Source organism: Maylandia zebra, linkage group LG1, assembly GCF_041146795.1.
Source record: "Maylandia zebra isolate NMK-2024a linkage group LG1, Mzebra_GT3a, whole genome shotgun sequence".
Classification (NCBI taxonomy): Eukaryota; Metazoa; Chordata; class Actinopteri; order Cichliformes; family Cichlidae; genus Maylandia; species Maylandia zebra.
Genome location: NC_135167.1, coordinates 4,391,581 through 4,408,186, shown reverse-complemented (window position 1 = coordinate 4,408,186; position 16,606 = coordinate 4,391,581). Strand labels below are relative to the sequence as shown.

The following is a 16,606-nucleotide window of genomic DNA, read 5'->3' as shown; positions in this document are numbered from 1 at the left end:
CTCCCTGTTTGCCTGTACGTGCCACAGGCTCATGAATACTGGTTTTATTTTCTCTCAAATTATTTGTTTTGCCTGCATATCCTGGAAAGCTGCAGACACTCTTTGGAGCGATTATCAATCTGAGAAATAGCTTTTGCGCTGATCCCTTTTCAAATACTCTTGAAATGAGACTCCTGCTTTGCTTTCCATACATTGAAACGCCTCATTTCAACTGATCCTCACTGTATATTTTCCACATACATATGAACAACAAACAAAGGGGATAAAGAACAAGGCTTGGCTTCATATTTTTGTATTAAGTGATTGATTTTGTTCATCACTAGAGTTAGAAAATCATCTTTCACTTGTTGTATATGTGTGTAAAGTTTTGAAAATGATTAGACAAGATACAGATTACTTGTAGATGGAGCAGGGCGATATGACCAAAAATATTTATCACGATATAGATTTGAAAATTTGCAATAACGATATAACTGACGATATAATTGACACTTGACAAAATACTTTACAACTCCTCAGCTTTATTAGTGCCAAAAAACCCAAAACCTCAATGTATTTTCACTTAAACAAGCAGCTTTTTTAAGTGCATTAAAGTTATTGTCACGGCGACGGATGGCCGGTACTGAATAGGACTCAGGTGCAGAAACCCAGAGCAGAGACAGTAGATGATTTAATAGTTTATTACGGTTAAGTGCAAGGGGAACAAAAAAGGGAAACGTGGCAAAGACAGAAAATGACGAGACGTGGAGCCTTGGTGTGGCGTGCCCAGGGGAACGTGGCTAGGGCGAGGGAACGAGGCCTGAGAAGTGGAACGGAGCTGAGTGGGGAACAGTCACACTGAGGGGAGAGGATATAGGAGTTAGGCAGGTAGTGAAGGCAGCTCAGAAGTGGCCAGTATAAGAGCAGCAATTCTTACTTGCAGTTAGGGACCTGGAGTGTTTGAGAGGGGGATGATGAAGATCCAGGGGAGGCTGAGTGGCGTGGAAAGGCTGACCTGAGATCCGGGGCTCCAGATGGAGTGTGATGGCAGGAGGGCAGGTAGGTGAGGCACAGAGGGATTTCCAAAATGATCACTAGGTATTCCGAGTCCGGAGGTGGAGTGAGCCAGGGTGGGTACAGCAACTGTAGCACAAAAGAGTCTTTGTTAGTAAGATGAATCACAGCGAGAATTTGAAACACAAGACCTGTTACCAACATGGGTTGATGACGAACTGGCAGTGAGTGAACATCGATGTGTGGTTTAAATCCCTCTGGCTTGATAGCCTGCAATAGGCTCCAGGTGTGCAGGAGCTGGCCCTGCCCAGGGGCGGATCCCAGGTCAGTTCAGGAGCCTAATGGAAACTCCAGCCACCCACCGTAGACCATGACAGTTATATAAAAATTTAACAGTGCAAATGCAAATTCCTTGCTGACAGTTTAACCAAAAGGCATTTCCAGTGGAAATTGGCCGACATATCCTCAGCATAACCATGTATAATATCCACAAAACTTAAAAAGAGGTTATACACACACAACACGGTAATATTATGTTGAAGCACAGTACGTATCACTCCGCGAGGCTCCTGCCTACGATAGCCGTAATGCTCCGACAATCCATCAAGCGGTGCGGCTTCGTAGCTTAGCAAAGTCGTACTAAAACATTTGACAGATTTCCGAGCGCCGTGTACATAAAATCCTTTCGAGGTCAGTAAACCAAACCAGAATTCATACATAAGGCACGCGGGATTATAAGGGGCACTGTCGCTTTTCAGAAAAATCAAAGGATTGATTTTAAGTGTGCCGTATTTTCCAAACAACACGGTAATAACGACGGCCCGCTAGCATGCGCTACCAAAAATAGTGCTTTGTTGTGTGTCTGACGGATGAAAGCCAAGCCAGTTCCACACCACTGAAGTTGCAGCAATTTTACAAACCAATTCTGGTTCATCCGTTTCATTCAACGATCCACTTTCGCTCTTCTCATACTGCGTCGCTGCCATGCTTTTTCCGCCATGTGCGTATGAAAACAAAGGCACTGCGCATGCGTGTTTTACCCATATTCTATCGCAATATTTCATTTTCTTATCGTTGCCCAACATTACACCGGTATTACCGTGAACGGTATGATATAGCCCAGCCCTACTTGTAGACATGCACCACCTTCAGTAAGCGCTTAGTGACAGTAGGAAAAAGAAACTCCTTTTTAACAGGAAGAAACCTCCAGCAGAGCCAGGCACAGGGAGGGGCGGCGGATGGGTTAGGAGTGAGAGGATGTTGAAAACTGTATCAACTATTTTTATGAACAGTCCGAGCTAAAATCTGATTACACAAATAAGATAATCATAAATAAAATGCTCAGTTTGTACACACTGCAATCCTTTACAGACAGCGAATAGTTAAAGCCTTTAACCTGTTCACATTACCAAAGAATCATTGATCTGAGTTCTCACCTAATGTATATAATATATAATGTTCTTCCTCTCTCCCGCCCTTTTGCACAAGTCGAGGAAGGTGTCAGGTTACATTTCACTGTGTGTTATACGGTACTTGTATAACTATGCATGTGATGAATAAAGAACCTTGAATCTTGAATCTGAGGTGCAATGGTGTGTGATCTTCTGTATTGATCCGATAGCAAGTAAATGCATGGCCAGTAGTGCTGATACCAATACTAATACTTTCAGATTATAACAGCAGCTTATGTGGGGGAGATTGGTGTGTGTGCGTGTGTGATTTCTGAGACGAATCATCACCAATTTGCCAAATTTGAACACATTTGATTAAAGACTAAATCACAGTGCTTTTTACTCTCCAAAATAAAACACACCTTTCAGCTAGCTTACTAGGTTTTTGTTTTTTTTGTTTTTTTGAGACCTGTAATGTTAATGTGTCATTCTTTAAACTCTCGGTCAGTTGTGTTCTGCTACATAAATTGACATGACAGTCAACACAAAAAGGTCATCATATTCAGACATAGCTTGAGGTATATTTTTTTCTCATTTCCAATAAAAAAATGTATTTCTTACAATTCTGTGGGTTGAATATATTATCTGAATGAATATAGCCTATAGTAAATAAGTGAAAGTAGAGACTATGATCACCAAAAACACTTTAACCTTACGTAATGCTGCTTAATCGATATTAGTCATGACTAAACATTCATTTTACCGCTATATGAGGTAACTGGTTATTCTTTGTCATTCAGAAAGAACTGTGATTGGGCTCTCTCTGTGTGATTAGAGTCTGGGTCTGTCTAATGACTAATGCCTAATGAGTACTTCCTCATCTCTTCATTTCTTTTTCATACAAAGATCATGTCTTTATACAAGTTGGTGATGTTGCCAAAGTAAAAGATTTATTTCAAAGGGCACAGGTATAAAGTACTTTTACACCTGTGCCCTTTCTCACTCACTCCAGCATGTCACTGCTCAGGGTTGCTGAGTCATGTGACTGCAGGACAACTAAACACAGCAGAGCTGGGAGGATGTGGGCGGAGCAAAGTGTGCCTTTGTCAGAGGAGAGGAGTTTGTACAGACATGTCTACTTTCTAAAGAACAGAAGCAATGCACTGAACTTACAGGAAAAAAAACAACGTACAGTATCGATACTATCGATATTTAGATTGATCCACCCACTACTACTGATGCGACTACTGCCATTTGTCTTAATCATGTTAATCGGATCTTGTTATTATAGATTACTAAAATACACCAATAGGCACGATTACTATATACAACACTGGCTCAGCAGATGGTGACTCAAGAACTAACCAAAGCATTAGATGCTATCAATTAACTTGTTGAAATAAATGAGAAATTCATAAGTCAAGTTGTAAATAACTTGCAAACCCAAAGATTTAATATGAGGATGTTGAAAATCATTACGGCTCTAACAGGTCTGTGTGTTGTGCAGGTGTGTCTTATCTCATCCAGGAGCTCTCCTGTGAGCCAGTGCACCTGGATATATTTGTGACTATAATTCTTCAACTGTTGCCAGCAATGCTTGATTACATTCCACCTCGAAGGTGACTCTTACGTAGGGACCTTTTGCTTTGATTACAGGTTGATTCTTCATTCACTTTGGCTCAGTCACACTGAAGTAAAGATATGATGACACTACTTTCTATTGATCACTTCTAATTGCACAGGTTACCTGGTGGAAGACAAACTGTCACCAAACAATCATGGTCTCTTTGAAATAGGGGTTTTAACAAGTTGTATTCTTGTATATTCCAATAAAAAAGCAAGGATGTTGAGTGCCTATTTCATCTTGCTATTAACTTGTTATTTTGCAGCACTTATGTCCCCATTCATGGAGGACTTTCTCTTTCAGTTCTACAAGTATGCGCTAAAGATGAGTACTCAGTTTGAGTTTCTGTTTATATAGATGGCAACAGATTGGCAAGAGACTGCAACGGATTTTTGATTGTCATCAGTTTATCAGTCAAAGTGGTGTTATCACAAACAGATCACCTTCAAGTTTTCTAACTTGACCCCACTCACTCACAAACTGTTCACTCACATGTTTCTGTTTGATGATCACTGTCTTGAATATAATGACTGTGATGATATGGTCCACATCTTGAAAGCAACTTTTTATCGTTAAAGCTATCGTCAGCTAGAGGATTGTTGAGGCCAGACATCTGATGGTCTCCATTGCTCTCCTCCTCAGTCGGATAGTTTTTACATAAGCTGTATGTGTGGTATTTTCCTGTTTATGAACAAATTATTCTTCCACTAAATACAAACAAGATGGGATAGTGTGATACTGCTAAAGTCTGAATAAAAAAATAGCTTTACCAGCAAAGCACCCCCGCAGTATAACACATCCTACTCCTCCACACAACAGATACTATCTGTTCACTATCTGTTCATCTTGCAAAAACACAAGGGTAAGAATGAAAAGTATCACTTTTGAATTTATTAGTTTAAAGTGCAGATTTCTACTGGTCGAATGCCCATAGGTAGATTTACTTGCGTTTCTTTATCAAAATTATTCTTGTTCTAATAATCTTAGCTGTAAGTCTTTTGCTGAAATTTAAACACAGAGGTTTGAATGATGCTGTTTTATCAGAACCGTTGATTTGTCGGGTACTTGAACTGAATTGTTGCTTGGCTTCTCATCTCACAAAGAATTAACTTGTTGAAAAGCCTGCTAGCTGTAAAGGCTTCCTTGCATACCGAGAAAGCATGCTAGATATGTAAGGAACCAGATAGTCACAAAAGAACAAACAGTTGTGTACTGTCAAACAAGTGTTTTATTTTACCCTAAATAATAAACGGAAGGTGTCAAGTAAACATAACCATCCTTCCATCCATCCATCCATCCATCCATCTTCTTCTGCTTTATCCGGGGCCAGGTTGCAGGGGCAGCAGCCTAAGCAGAGAAGCCCAGACCTCCCTCTCCCCAGCCACCTCCTCCAGCTTATCCGGGGGAACACCAAGGCGTTCCCAGGCCAGCCAAGGGATATAATCTCTCCAGCGTGTCCTGGGTCTGCCCCAGGGCTTTCTCCCGGTGGGACATGCCCGGAACACCTCACCCAGGAGGCGCCCAGGAGGCATCCTTGTCAGATGCCCGAACCATCTCAGCTGGCTCCTTTCGATGTGGAGGAGCAGCGGCATAAACATAACTTTATTCAAAAATACTGTTTGTCGAAACAAGTACTTCACTTGCCAAACTTACCAGACAAAATAAGTGAGAGTTCAACGTATATACTACCAGTGTGTATATACTAGAAATCGAAATGAAAATAAAGCAAAATACAACGATGCCCTACCTCCAGGCTATCACAGCAGATGGCTTAGTTCCACTCTAAGCTTTCCTTTTTCTGTAACCAAGAATGGCTGGAGCTGAAGACAGGTAACGCAAAAGACAGAGTAAAATGTAAATTAGTCAAATGTGTATAAGTCAGTAATCAAACAATGTGAACCAAAATGTGGACACAGCCAGGGTCAAAAAAATCAGTTGAAACTAATTAACGATACCAACAAACCTAAATGTTTACTATGAGCCACCAGTAGCTATAGCAACATTAACTCAAATATGGAAGGGAGATATTTAAAGTATAAACAGGAATGTTTTAGGCTATAATTTAAGTGTAGTGAGCAAACTAATACTACTAAATTGCTATTTAAATTGTGCAGCTGTAAATTTAGCCACCGTAAAGTAAGTATTGAAAAGGAATTGCAAAGAATCAAGCAGTGGCTATGTGAAGGTAAAACACAAACTACATTATTGTATTATGTTTTATAGATTTGATGACATCAGATTTATGAAACATACTTAAATGACGAGATGTGTCCAACTGGTATTGTTCCCCATTAACCCTACTGAAAACCCTTATCATTGACAGTATTTTTAAAAATTCTTATGTCTTCAAACTCACAAATGCATCTGCAAAACAGGTTTTCATACTCAAATGCACACAAATTAACTCATCAATATATACATTAAACCTAAAAACAGGTACATCACTGTGTTTACCTATTTCAGCGTTTTCAAGCATATCTCTGAATTTCGTGTATTGACCACTTATTGCTTTTGAAAACATGCGGAAATATTGTTCAGATATTCACTTTTTGGTTCAGTCAAGAGAAAGGTGTTAATGGTAGGTATGCCACACCAGAGACTTGCTGAACTTCTCACATCACAATACTGCAAACGTTTATACATGTAAATCATATGCTGGGACATTTTAAAGTATTTTATTTTCAAAGCTTGTGGTTTTGGTTTTATTACAACTGCTTCTGCACAGACACTACAGGACAAATACATGCATTGTGCATTATGTTTTCTAAATAAACTATAATAAATTCATATTTTTACACCTTTTAGAAACTAAAGCAAGTTATTAAATTCAAGTTAAGCCTTTGCACCATGTGTTAAAGACATGACAGTTGATTGAGTGGCATAGATCTTCATGCATATGAAGACAAGATATATTTTTTTAGCAAATAGCTTGAAAAATCATGCATCTGCAAGTAAGAAACTTTTGCAGCTTTTAATCTGTTGTTGTTGAACAGATTATCAGTGCAGAGAAAGCCAGTTCTGTAGCCATGTCTTTGATATATCTGGGTTTTCTAACCCCCACCCCTGATGCCCTGAAACCTGCTGCTTCTCTCCCAATGAGCATTGATTCAGCTAAATAATTTATCTCTCTCTCCATCTCTGGCTCTCACTTATACACACCCATACACACAAATGCAGACACACACATTTATAAACTTCAAAAAAAAAAAAAAAATTTATATATATATATGGAGGTGGTGGAGGTGGTGAGTGACAGGAGAATGGCGGCTAAGCTGTCATCCCTGTTGGACAACGTCTCCCACCCCATGCAGCAGACTGTGACAGCACTGAGCAGCTCCTTCAGTGGGAGACTGCGGCACCCACGGTGTGGGACGGAGAGATTTCGCAGGTCTTTCCTCCCCACTGCTGTCAGACTCCACAACAAAGACTTTAACTGAACAAACACACACATCCACACATGTGCAATAACACTAAGTGCAATAATCTTTTCTGGCATCGTTGTATTTTTACTCAGTTGTATATAACATTCGTATTCTATTTTTATCTTATTGTATATTTTTATTCTATTTTATTCTACTGTATATAGTATATTATTTTATTCTATTCTGTACAGCTGTGTACTGTATTTATTCTTATTGTATTCTAATTTTTGCGTCATAACTTTTGCACTGTCCACTTCCTGCTGTGACAAAACAAATTTCCCACGTGTGGGACTAATAAAGGTTATCTTATCATATATATATATATATATATATATATATATACTACTTACACCCAGCACGCCCCTGCGGGCGGTTTATCCTTCCAGCTCGGGTCCTCTACCAGAGGCCTGGGAGCTTGAGGGTCCTGCGCAGTATCTTAGCTGTTCCCAGGACTGCGCTCTTCTGGACAGAGATTTCCGATGTTGTTCCCGGGATCTGCTGGAGCCACTCGCCTAGCTTGGGAGTCACCGCACCTAGTGCTCCGATTACCACGGGGACCACCGTTACCTTCACCCTCCACATCCTCTCGAGCTCTTCTCTGAGCCCTTGGTATTTCTCCAGCTTCTCGTGTTCCTTCTTCCTGATATTGCTGTCATTCGGAACCGCTACATCGATCACTACGGCCATCTTCTTCTGTTTGTCTACCACCACTATGTCCGGTTGGTTAGCCACCACCATTTTGTCCGTCTGTATCTGGAAGTCCCACAGGATCTTAGCTCGGTCATTCTCCACCACCCTTGGGGGCATCTCCCATTTTGACCTCGGGACTTCCAGGTTATACTCGGCACAGATGTTCCTGTACACTATACCGGCCACTTGGTTATGGCGTTCCATGTATGCCTTGCCTGCTAGCATCTTGCACCCTGCTGTTATGTGCTGGATTGTCTCTGGGGCATCTTTACACAGCCTGCACCTGGGGTCTTGCCTGGTGTGATAGACCCCAGCCTCTATGGATCTTGTGCTCAGAGCTTGTTCTTGTGCTGCCATGATTAGTGCCTCTGTGCTGTCTTTCAGTCCAGCTTTGTCCAGCCACTGGTAGGATTTCTGGATATCAGCCACCTCCTCTATCTGCCGGTGGTACATACCGTGCAGGGGCCTGTCCTTCCATGATGGTTCCTCGTCTCCCTCCTCTTTCTTGGGTTTCTGCTGCCTGAGGTATTCACTGAGCACTCGGTCAGTTGGGGCCATCTTCCTAATGTATTCTTGGATGTTCCTTGTCTCATCCTGGACTGTGGTGCTGACACTCACCAGTCCCCGGCCCCCTTCCTTCCGCTTAGCGTACAGCCTCAGGGTGCTGGATTTGGGGTGAAACCCTCCATGCATGGTAAGGAGCTTTCTTGTCTTTATGTCAGTGGCTTCTATCTCCTCCTTTGGCCAGCCTATTACCCCAGCAGGGTACCTGATCACGGGCAGGGCGTACGTGTTGATGGCCCGGATCTTGTTCTTACCATTCAGCTGACTCCTCAGGACTTGCCTGACCCTCTGCAGGTACTTGGTGGTTGCAGCTTTTCTAGCAGCCTCTTCATGGTTCCCATTCGCCTGTGGGATCCCCAAGTACTTGTAACTGTCCTCTATGTCTGCAATGTTGCCTTCTGGTAGTTCAATCCCCTCAGTTCTGACTACCTTCCCTCTCTTTGTTACCATCCGACTACACTTCTCCAGTCCGAACGACATTCCAATGTCATTGCTGTATAGCCTGGTAGTGTGGATCAGTGAATCGATGTCTCGTTCACTCTTGGCATACAGCTTGATGTACAGGAGGTGGCTGACAACTGCTCCGTTCCGTAGTCGGTATCCGTAGCCAGTCTTGTTAATGATCTCACTGAGGGGGTTCAGGCCTATGCAGAACAGCAGTGGGGACAGAGCATCTCCTTGGTAGATCCCGCACTTGATGGTGACTTGTGCTATGGGCTTGGAGTTGGCCTCTAGTGTTGTACGCCACATCCCCATTGAGTTCCTGATGAAGGCTCTTAGGGTCCCATTGATCTTGTACAATTCTAGGCATTCCAGTATCCAGCTGTGGGGCATTGAGTCATAGGCCTTCTTGTAATCAATCCAGGCAGTGCACAGGTTGGTCAGTCTGGTCTTGCAGTCTCGGCTGATTGTTCTGTCTACCAGTAGCTGGTGTTTTGCGCCTCTGGTATTCTTGCCAATTCCTTTCTGTGTCCCGCTCATGTATTGACCCATGTGCCTGTTCATCTTAGCCGATATGATGCCTGACAGGAGCTTCCATGTAGTACTGAGGCAGGTTATTGGTCGGTAGTTGGAGGGGACCGGTCCCTTCTTGGGGTCCTTGGGGATCAGGACCGTCCGGCCTTCAGTTAGCCATTCCGGGTGTCTCTCGTTAACTAGCAGCTGGTTCATTTGTGCTGCCAGACGCTCGTGGAGTGCAGTCAGCTTCTTCAGCCAGTAGGCGTGAACCATGTCAGGCCCTGGTGCTGTCCAACTCTTCATACTGGAGACCCTTTCTTGGATATCTGCCACTGTGATGGTTACTGGACCCTGTTCAGGGAGGTCGCTGTGGTCAGCCCTCAGATCCTCTAGCCACTGAGCATTGCCGTTATGGGTTGCATCCTTCTCCCATATGCTCTTCCAGTATTGCTCCGTCTCCAGCCTTGGTGGTGCTGTTCTCTTATTGTTCCCTTGCCACTGAGAGTACACCTTTGCTGGTTCTGTGGAGAACAGCTGGTTTATTCTCCTGCCTTCTATCTCTCTGGTGTACCTCCTCAAGCGGCTGGCCAAGGCTGTGAGTCTTTGCTTGGCAGTTTCCAAGGCCTCAGGTATGGACAGCTTGCTGTATTTCTTATGCACCTTATTTGTCGCACCTTTCTGCAACTCCGTTAGTTGGCTAACCTCCCTCCGTGCTACTTTGATCTTGCCCTCTAGCCTCCTTCTCCATGGAGGGTACTGCCCCTTGTCGCTGTTCAACTTGTAGCCAAGCATCTCACTGATCACTGTTGCCGTATTGTAGATCAGCTTGTTAGTGTCGGTAATCGTGGTTGTAGGTATTGCCCGTAGTGCTGCATTAACATCATCTAGCAGACCTTCTGAGGGTACTTCACGTAATCTTGGTAACCGGCTACGCGGGATCCAGGTTTCAAGCTTGGCCATGATCCTATTTTTCAGGTCAGTTCCTCTCGCACTCAACGATCCTTCTCCTATCGCACTTGGGGCTATGTACCCAATCTCGGGTGGGGGTGATGATATCTCCCCCCTGACCTGGCGTCCTGACTCCTCCTTGCCGTAGCATTTGTGTTGTACCTCGTCAATCTCTAGCTGTGAGAGCAGTCCCTTCTTTCGAATGTTGGAACACTGAGCTACTAGTTGTTTCGCCATCATTGTGGATGTTGGGTATCGAAGAATCCATAGGTCCCTCATCCTATTCATGTAGCCCCTTCCGCCGGGGTTACTTGCATAGTAGCATTCCAACAACGCCCTGTTTTCGTCTCTTGCCCACCGATGCCTTCTTGTTCCAGTAGCCCACTTATATATATATTTATATATATATATTTATATATATATATATATATATATATATATATATATATATATATATATATATATATTAGTGCTGTCAATAGATTAAAAAAAATTAACTAACTAATCTCACAATTTTCTGTTATTAATTGCGATTAATCTCAATTACTTTATTAATAGCCTGGCTCCAATTACATTTTTTTATTCTTTATATTTTAAGTAATTATCGTTGTTCACCGAAGTCCAGTGGTCTCCGGTGAGAGCGACATTCCTTACTTGCACAAGCTTGCTGGACTGCTGAGCCCTCTGGTCCCCATACAAAGTGTGCAGTCTCGACACAATGGTTCCTCTCGAGGGCAGATTGTAACACTCATCTCCTGATGCAGCACGAATGACTTCTCTTAGTCCATCATCTTCTACTATGCTAACTGGTCGGCAGTTTTTAGCTATCCAAACAACCAAGGAATTGGTTACCTTTTCTCTCACATTTTTTGTTATTCGTCCACAAGCACCATACTCCTGAAGCGTAGACTGGCGAGGTCCCGTAGAGGTGGATTCAGTTGGGTGTTTTGCTCTCAGGTGATACGCCAGTGATGAACTGCTTCTGTGGTACTTGAATTCAGCGTTGCAAATTGTGCATCTTACTCTCGTTTTGTCCAACAAGCCATCATGCAACTTCTTAAAGAGAAACTTTCCACCCAAAAGTCCGCCCTCGTCCATGCTTGCGTGTGTTAGCTAGTGTTAGCTAGATAGTAGCATGGTGTCACTTCTTCTTCTTCTTCTAATCATTTCTGTCAGGCCAAACGCCAGTATAGCACACTGTTGCCCCCTCCTCCAGAGGTGCTCATGAATTTAAAGGTCTTAGATTACAGGAAATTAATAAAAAAACAAAATCAGCGTTAAATTTTTTTAATGCATTAAACATTTCGCGTTGATCTTAACAATTAACGCGATAATTTTGACAGCACTAATATATATATATATATATATATATATATATATATATATATATATATATATATATATATATATATATATATATATATATATAAAAATTCTATAAAGGTATGCTGCTTTTACTTAGTACAGATGAGGCCATCTGGCAAGCTCCCTGCACATAAGCTCTTAAAGGTACAATGCATTAAGACTTTTAAAGAGCTGTGCCTGATGCATACTACTATCTACAATCTTATTCCAAAAACTGTGTGATACTGTAATCTATTTCCTTGGCTTCTCAGTCTCATCCTATTATACTGGAGACAATAGTGCAAATTGAGGGCTTTTACAGTGTTCGTAAAGAACATGGCTAATAATGACATTTTAGTCTTCATCTGGCACCATTATCTTTCTTTGGGTTTCTGTGAACTGAGAGCTGACAAAAATCGTTCCATTTTGTGCTGCTTGAATTTCAAACTAGGACTTGAAACCTATAGTGCAGAGTCCTGTCTTTGATATTTGATCCATTAGCCAATATCACTACATGTCGAATGTGGTACCAGCATATGGTGCAACACATGACAGGACAACATTCAAAAGCACACTTGCTCTCTTTCTCTCTCTCTTCCTTCGGTAGTTCAGTAAACTGTGATGTATAATAAAATGCATCACTCAAGGCAGCAGCACTCACAACTCCATATCTTAAACAATGTATTGGGTGCAAGGTGTAGCAAATGTGAATGCAGAAAGAATTGTATATAAAGCAGTCTTTAAAAAAAAGTTTCACTTTTTTTCTACTGAAGTAGAAGACTACTCACTGAGTGCTTTTATTTTGTCCAAGTTCAGCTTAGAGTACCTGCACATATGCTGTAACTTTGTCAATGCAGATGAACAAAAGTTCATTCAACATATTTTTTTTTAATTTAGTTTTTTAAAATATGATCCTAATAAGAAGTAAGCAATAATTGGACAGAGAGAGAAAATCTGTTGCAACTAAATAAATTATGCTTAGCAGATGTACCAATTCGAGGCATCTTCAGCTGCATCTGTGTTTTTAATTGGCATTTAATGAGCTCATTCACAGTTGTCTGAATGTTAACTGTCTAGTAGAATGATTATTTTAGCGTGGATCTTGCTCATCTTGAGGTAGCTGATGAATGCAACTGCCAACAGTACATATATTTTAAAGAAAACTTAACTGCAACCAGAAAAAAGTTTCTCTTGCTGTAATGAAGAATTTATGGAAATTATTAATAATACATCCTTACTTCTGCCAAAACAATATCCATTATACAATCATTTAACTTCTTATGATCATATTTAGGAACTTGCAGTGTAACAAGAGAGAGGTTTTCAGCCTCATTCCAGTTTCCGAGGTTCAGTGTATGTACTTAGAAGGCCACGCCAACCACATCCTACTGAATGCACATCCATGATGCTTCTGAATGTGGCTGAAACTGGCCATTGCTTTTTATGGTGGTTTTATTTATTTGATTAAAAGGTCATTTTAATAGAAGCTATATAAATCAAAAGGCATTACAATTTGGAAAAGAAAGACGTGATAGAAGACCTGAACCATTTGCCCAGTATTCATTATATAAATTGTGTTTATCTTAAAGACTTCATTGTACAGTATCAACCTAATACAGAATTTCACTCTCAGACTGCTCATTTGTTGTTCCAAGGGTATTTAAAAGTAGGATGTGAGGCAAAACAGACAGACACCCTCTCTACTTTTAAGATTAGGCCCCCTCGAACACCCAGCAGAACTAGTCCAGGACCCGGGGTTTAAGCAAACGGCCGGAACAGCTGAACCGGGGGGGGTGGGGATCTGACTGAGGGAAACCCAGCCCGGGAGCAAGGCTGGCACTGGTGGTCAGAAAAAGTTGCAGACAACTCGGGCTCCCTTGGTTGTGGGGCGCTCCTAGGGGAAAAAGTAGAATCCATCAGCCCGGTGGTAGGTGGGCGGCCGCGGCGAGGGGCCTGAGCAGGGACTACGTGATCATCTTGCAGAACATGTGCAGGCTTAAGTCCCAATCCAGTCCAAAATTAAATGTTTTTTTCCCGGTTTAAGAACCCTGTACGGCCCGTCATATGGTGGACGCAGTGAAGTCCTATGGGCATCGTGCCTGACGAAAACAAAATGAGCAGAGTCCAACGACCTCGGAACAAAAGTGTCAGGCAGGCAGTGGTGAACAGGGCCAGGAACAGAAAATGAGTCCCTTGGGGGGCGAAAAGGCAGCACAGAGGTATCGAAACACGGGGGGCTGGCCGAGGACTAGTTCAGCCGGGGACCAGTTCAGCCGGGGAAACCCCGAGGTCTTCTTTAACCACGCTACGCAATCCCAGCAAAACCCATGGAAGACGGTCGACCAACTTATCACCTGTTAAGGAAGCCCGGAGCACGGCCTTGAGTGACCGGTGAAACTGCTCGCACATCCTGTTAGCTTGCTGTGATGGTATGCTGTGGTGCGGTGGACCTTGACCCCCAGGCCGTCAGCCATGGCAGACCAAAGCTCAGAAACAAACTGGTGGGCCCTGTCCGAGGTAATGTCAGCAGGGGAACCGAAACGCGAAACCCACGTTGACAAAAATGCTCTGGCCACCGTCACCGCTGTTGTGGACGCCAGGGGTACCGCCTCCGGCCACCTGGTCATGCGGTCTACCACAGTCAAAAGGTGTGTGAAACCCTGTGACTGTGGCAATGGACCAACCAGGTCCACATGAACGGCCGGGGCGGCCAGTGGAAACGTCGCAATGCAGGCGTGGACCGCTGTCCCAATGGGGGTGTCCTCCATTGGACCGCCGTCCCAGTGGGGGTGTCCTCCAGCATGAGGCCCGTTTTCATTGACTGAAGGGCAAGGATGTCCGGGTCAGCACGTTGCTCAGCGGCCATGGCAGCGTAGTCGACGCCAACATACACTGCAGAAACCAACACCCGTGATAGACAGTCAGCGACGTCTATCACGTGATTGGACTTACCATCCACATGCTGAATGTCTGTGGTAAACTCCGAAATGGCCACCAACTGGCGCTGCTGGCGTGCGCTCCATGGGTCAGAGACCTTGGACATGGCAAAGGTTTATGGTCAACGTACGCAGTGAAGTTGCGACCCTCGAGGAAAAAACGAAAATGTTGTGTCATGAGGTACAGGCCAGCAACTCCCTGTCGAAAACAGTGTACTTGCATTCGGCATCCCGGAGCGTATGACTGAAAAAGGCAAGCGGTTACCAGACACTTGAAACCCGCTGTTCCAACACGGCACCCACTGCCACGTCAAATGCGTCGGTGCGCCTACGGAAACGGGTGGGCCAGCAGGGCGGCGCCAGCCAGCGCAGACTAGGCTGTGGAAAACGCCTGGATGCGTTCCGGCAGCCAGTCAACAGGATCTTTGGCTGTTTTACCTTTTAAGGCAGCATAGAGTGGCTGTAGCAGGTGGGCAGCTCTTTGGGGTCCTTAGGGACTTGTAAAGCGCTATACAAATATAGGCCATTTACCACAGGCCAAAAAGAGCGATAAGATAAGGGTGAGGTGAATCCGGGGTGAGCTGAGCGGTGTGGAACTCTGTGGCTGACCTGAGATCCAGCGGTTCCTGATGGAGTGTGATCGCAGGGGGACAGGCAGGTGAGGCACATGGTGATTTCCAAAATGGTGGTTTGGTATCCTGAGACCAAGAGAGGAACATAAGCCAGAGGTTTGAGACAAGGTGAGTCCAGGAACTGTAGCACAAGAAAGTAATGTTAGCAAGATAAATCACAAAGAGAGCCTGCTACCAATATGGGTTGATGACGAACTGGTGGTGAATAAACATATTTGAGGCTTAAATCACTCTGGTGATTTTCCTCCCAGGTGTGAGGAACTGGAGGAGGTGGTTGCCCTGCCCACGGACGGATACCAGGTAAACTCAGGAGCCTGATGGAAAATTCCAGCCACACACCCCGGACCATGACACTAGGCTGCTGGGGGAATCCCAGAATGCACTCAGTGTTTCTTCTTCAGTTACCTTTTTCACCCACAATGTGTTTATTCACTACTTTGCATTCAATTCTTAGTTACTAATAATCTCTGGCTCTCTTCCACAGCGTGTCTTTTGTCTTGTCTTGCTGCATAATGCTGTGGTGGCAGTTTTGGTTCAGGGTGCTTCTCACTCTGTACAAGTCGCTGATCCTGGATCCAGCAAAACAGACCCAGACCATCACACTTCCTCCTCCATGTCTGACAGTTGATGCCACACATCGTGGAACCATCCTTTCGCCTACTTGATGGCGTACAAATAATCTGCGTGATGAACCGAAGATTTCAATTTTGATTCATCAGTCCATAATACCTTCTTCCAGTCTTCAGTAGTGGTGGTGTTTCATGGCTCAGGCAAGCCTCTTTGTCTTATTATGACGTCTTAGCAATACCTTCCTTGCTGCAACTCATCCTGTCAAACCTGCAGCTCGAAGCCTTCCCTTCACACTTGAAATGGAGACTTTCTTACTGAGACGACTATTAAGCTGTGCTTGAAGCTGTTGTCCTGTGAGCCACCTATAACACAAGCTGTTAACTCTCAGAAACTTGTCCTCTACTTCTTTCAGTCAGAGTTTGCCCCATTTTGTGAGTAGCACCACTTTCCTAGGCTTGATCAACCTCAACCTTGGTCAACCACTCCAGAACAGCTGTAAATTGTCAATCCATTTTGTGTTCCCTGAAAAAAAAGT

At 43.5% G+C, this 16,606-nt stretch overlaps 1 long non-coding RNA gene across 1 annotated transcript; it reads right to left on the bottom strand.

The window, feature by feature from the left end:
* Positions 1-686: 686 nt before the first annotated feature.
* LOC106676409 (uncharacterized) lies at positions 687-1,305 on the bottom strand. Its single transcript, XR_001342281.3, has 3 exons — positions 1,196-1,305; positions 917-1,122; positions 687-837 (listed from the first exon to the last, which is right to left on the bottom strand). It is a non-coding gene; the product is annotated as an uncharacterized LOC106676409 (long non-coding RNA).
* Between the last annotated feature and the right edge of the window lie 15,301 nt (positions 1,306-16,606).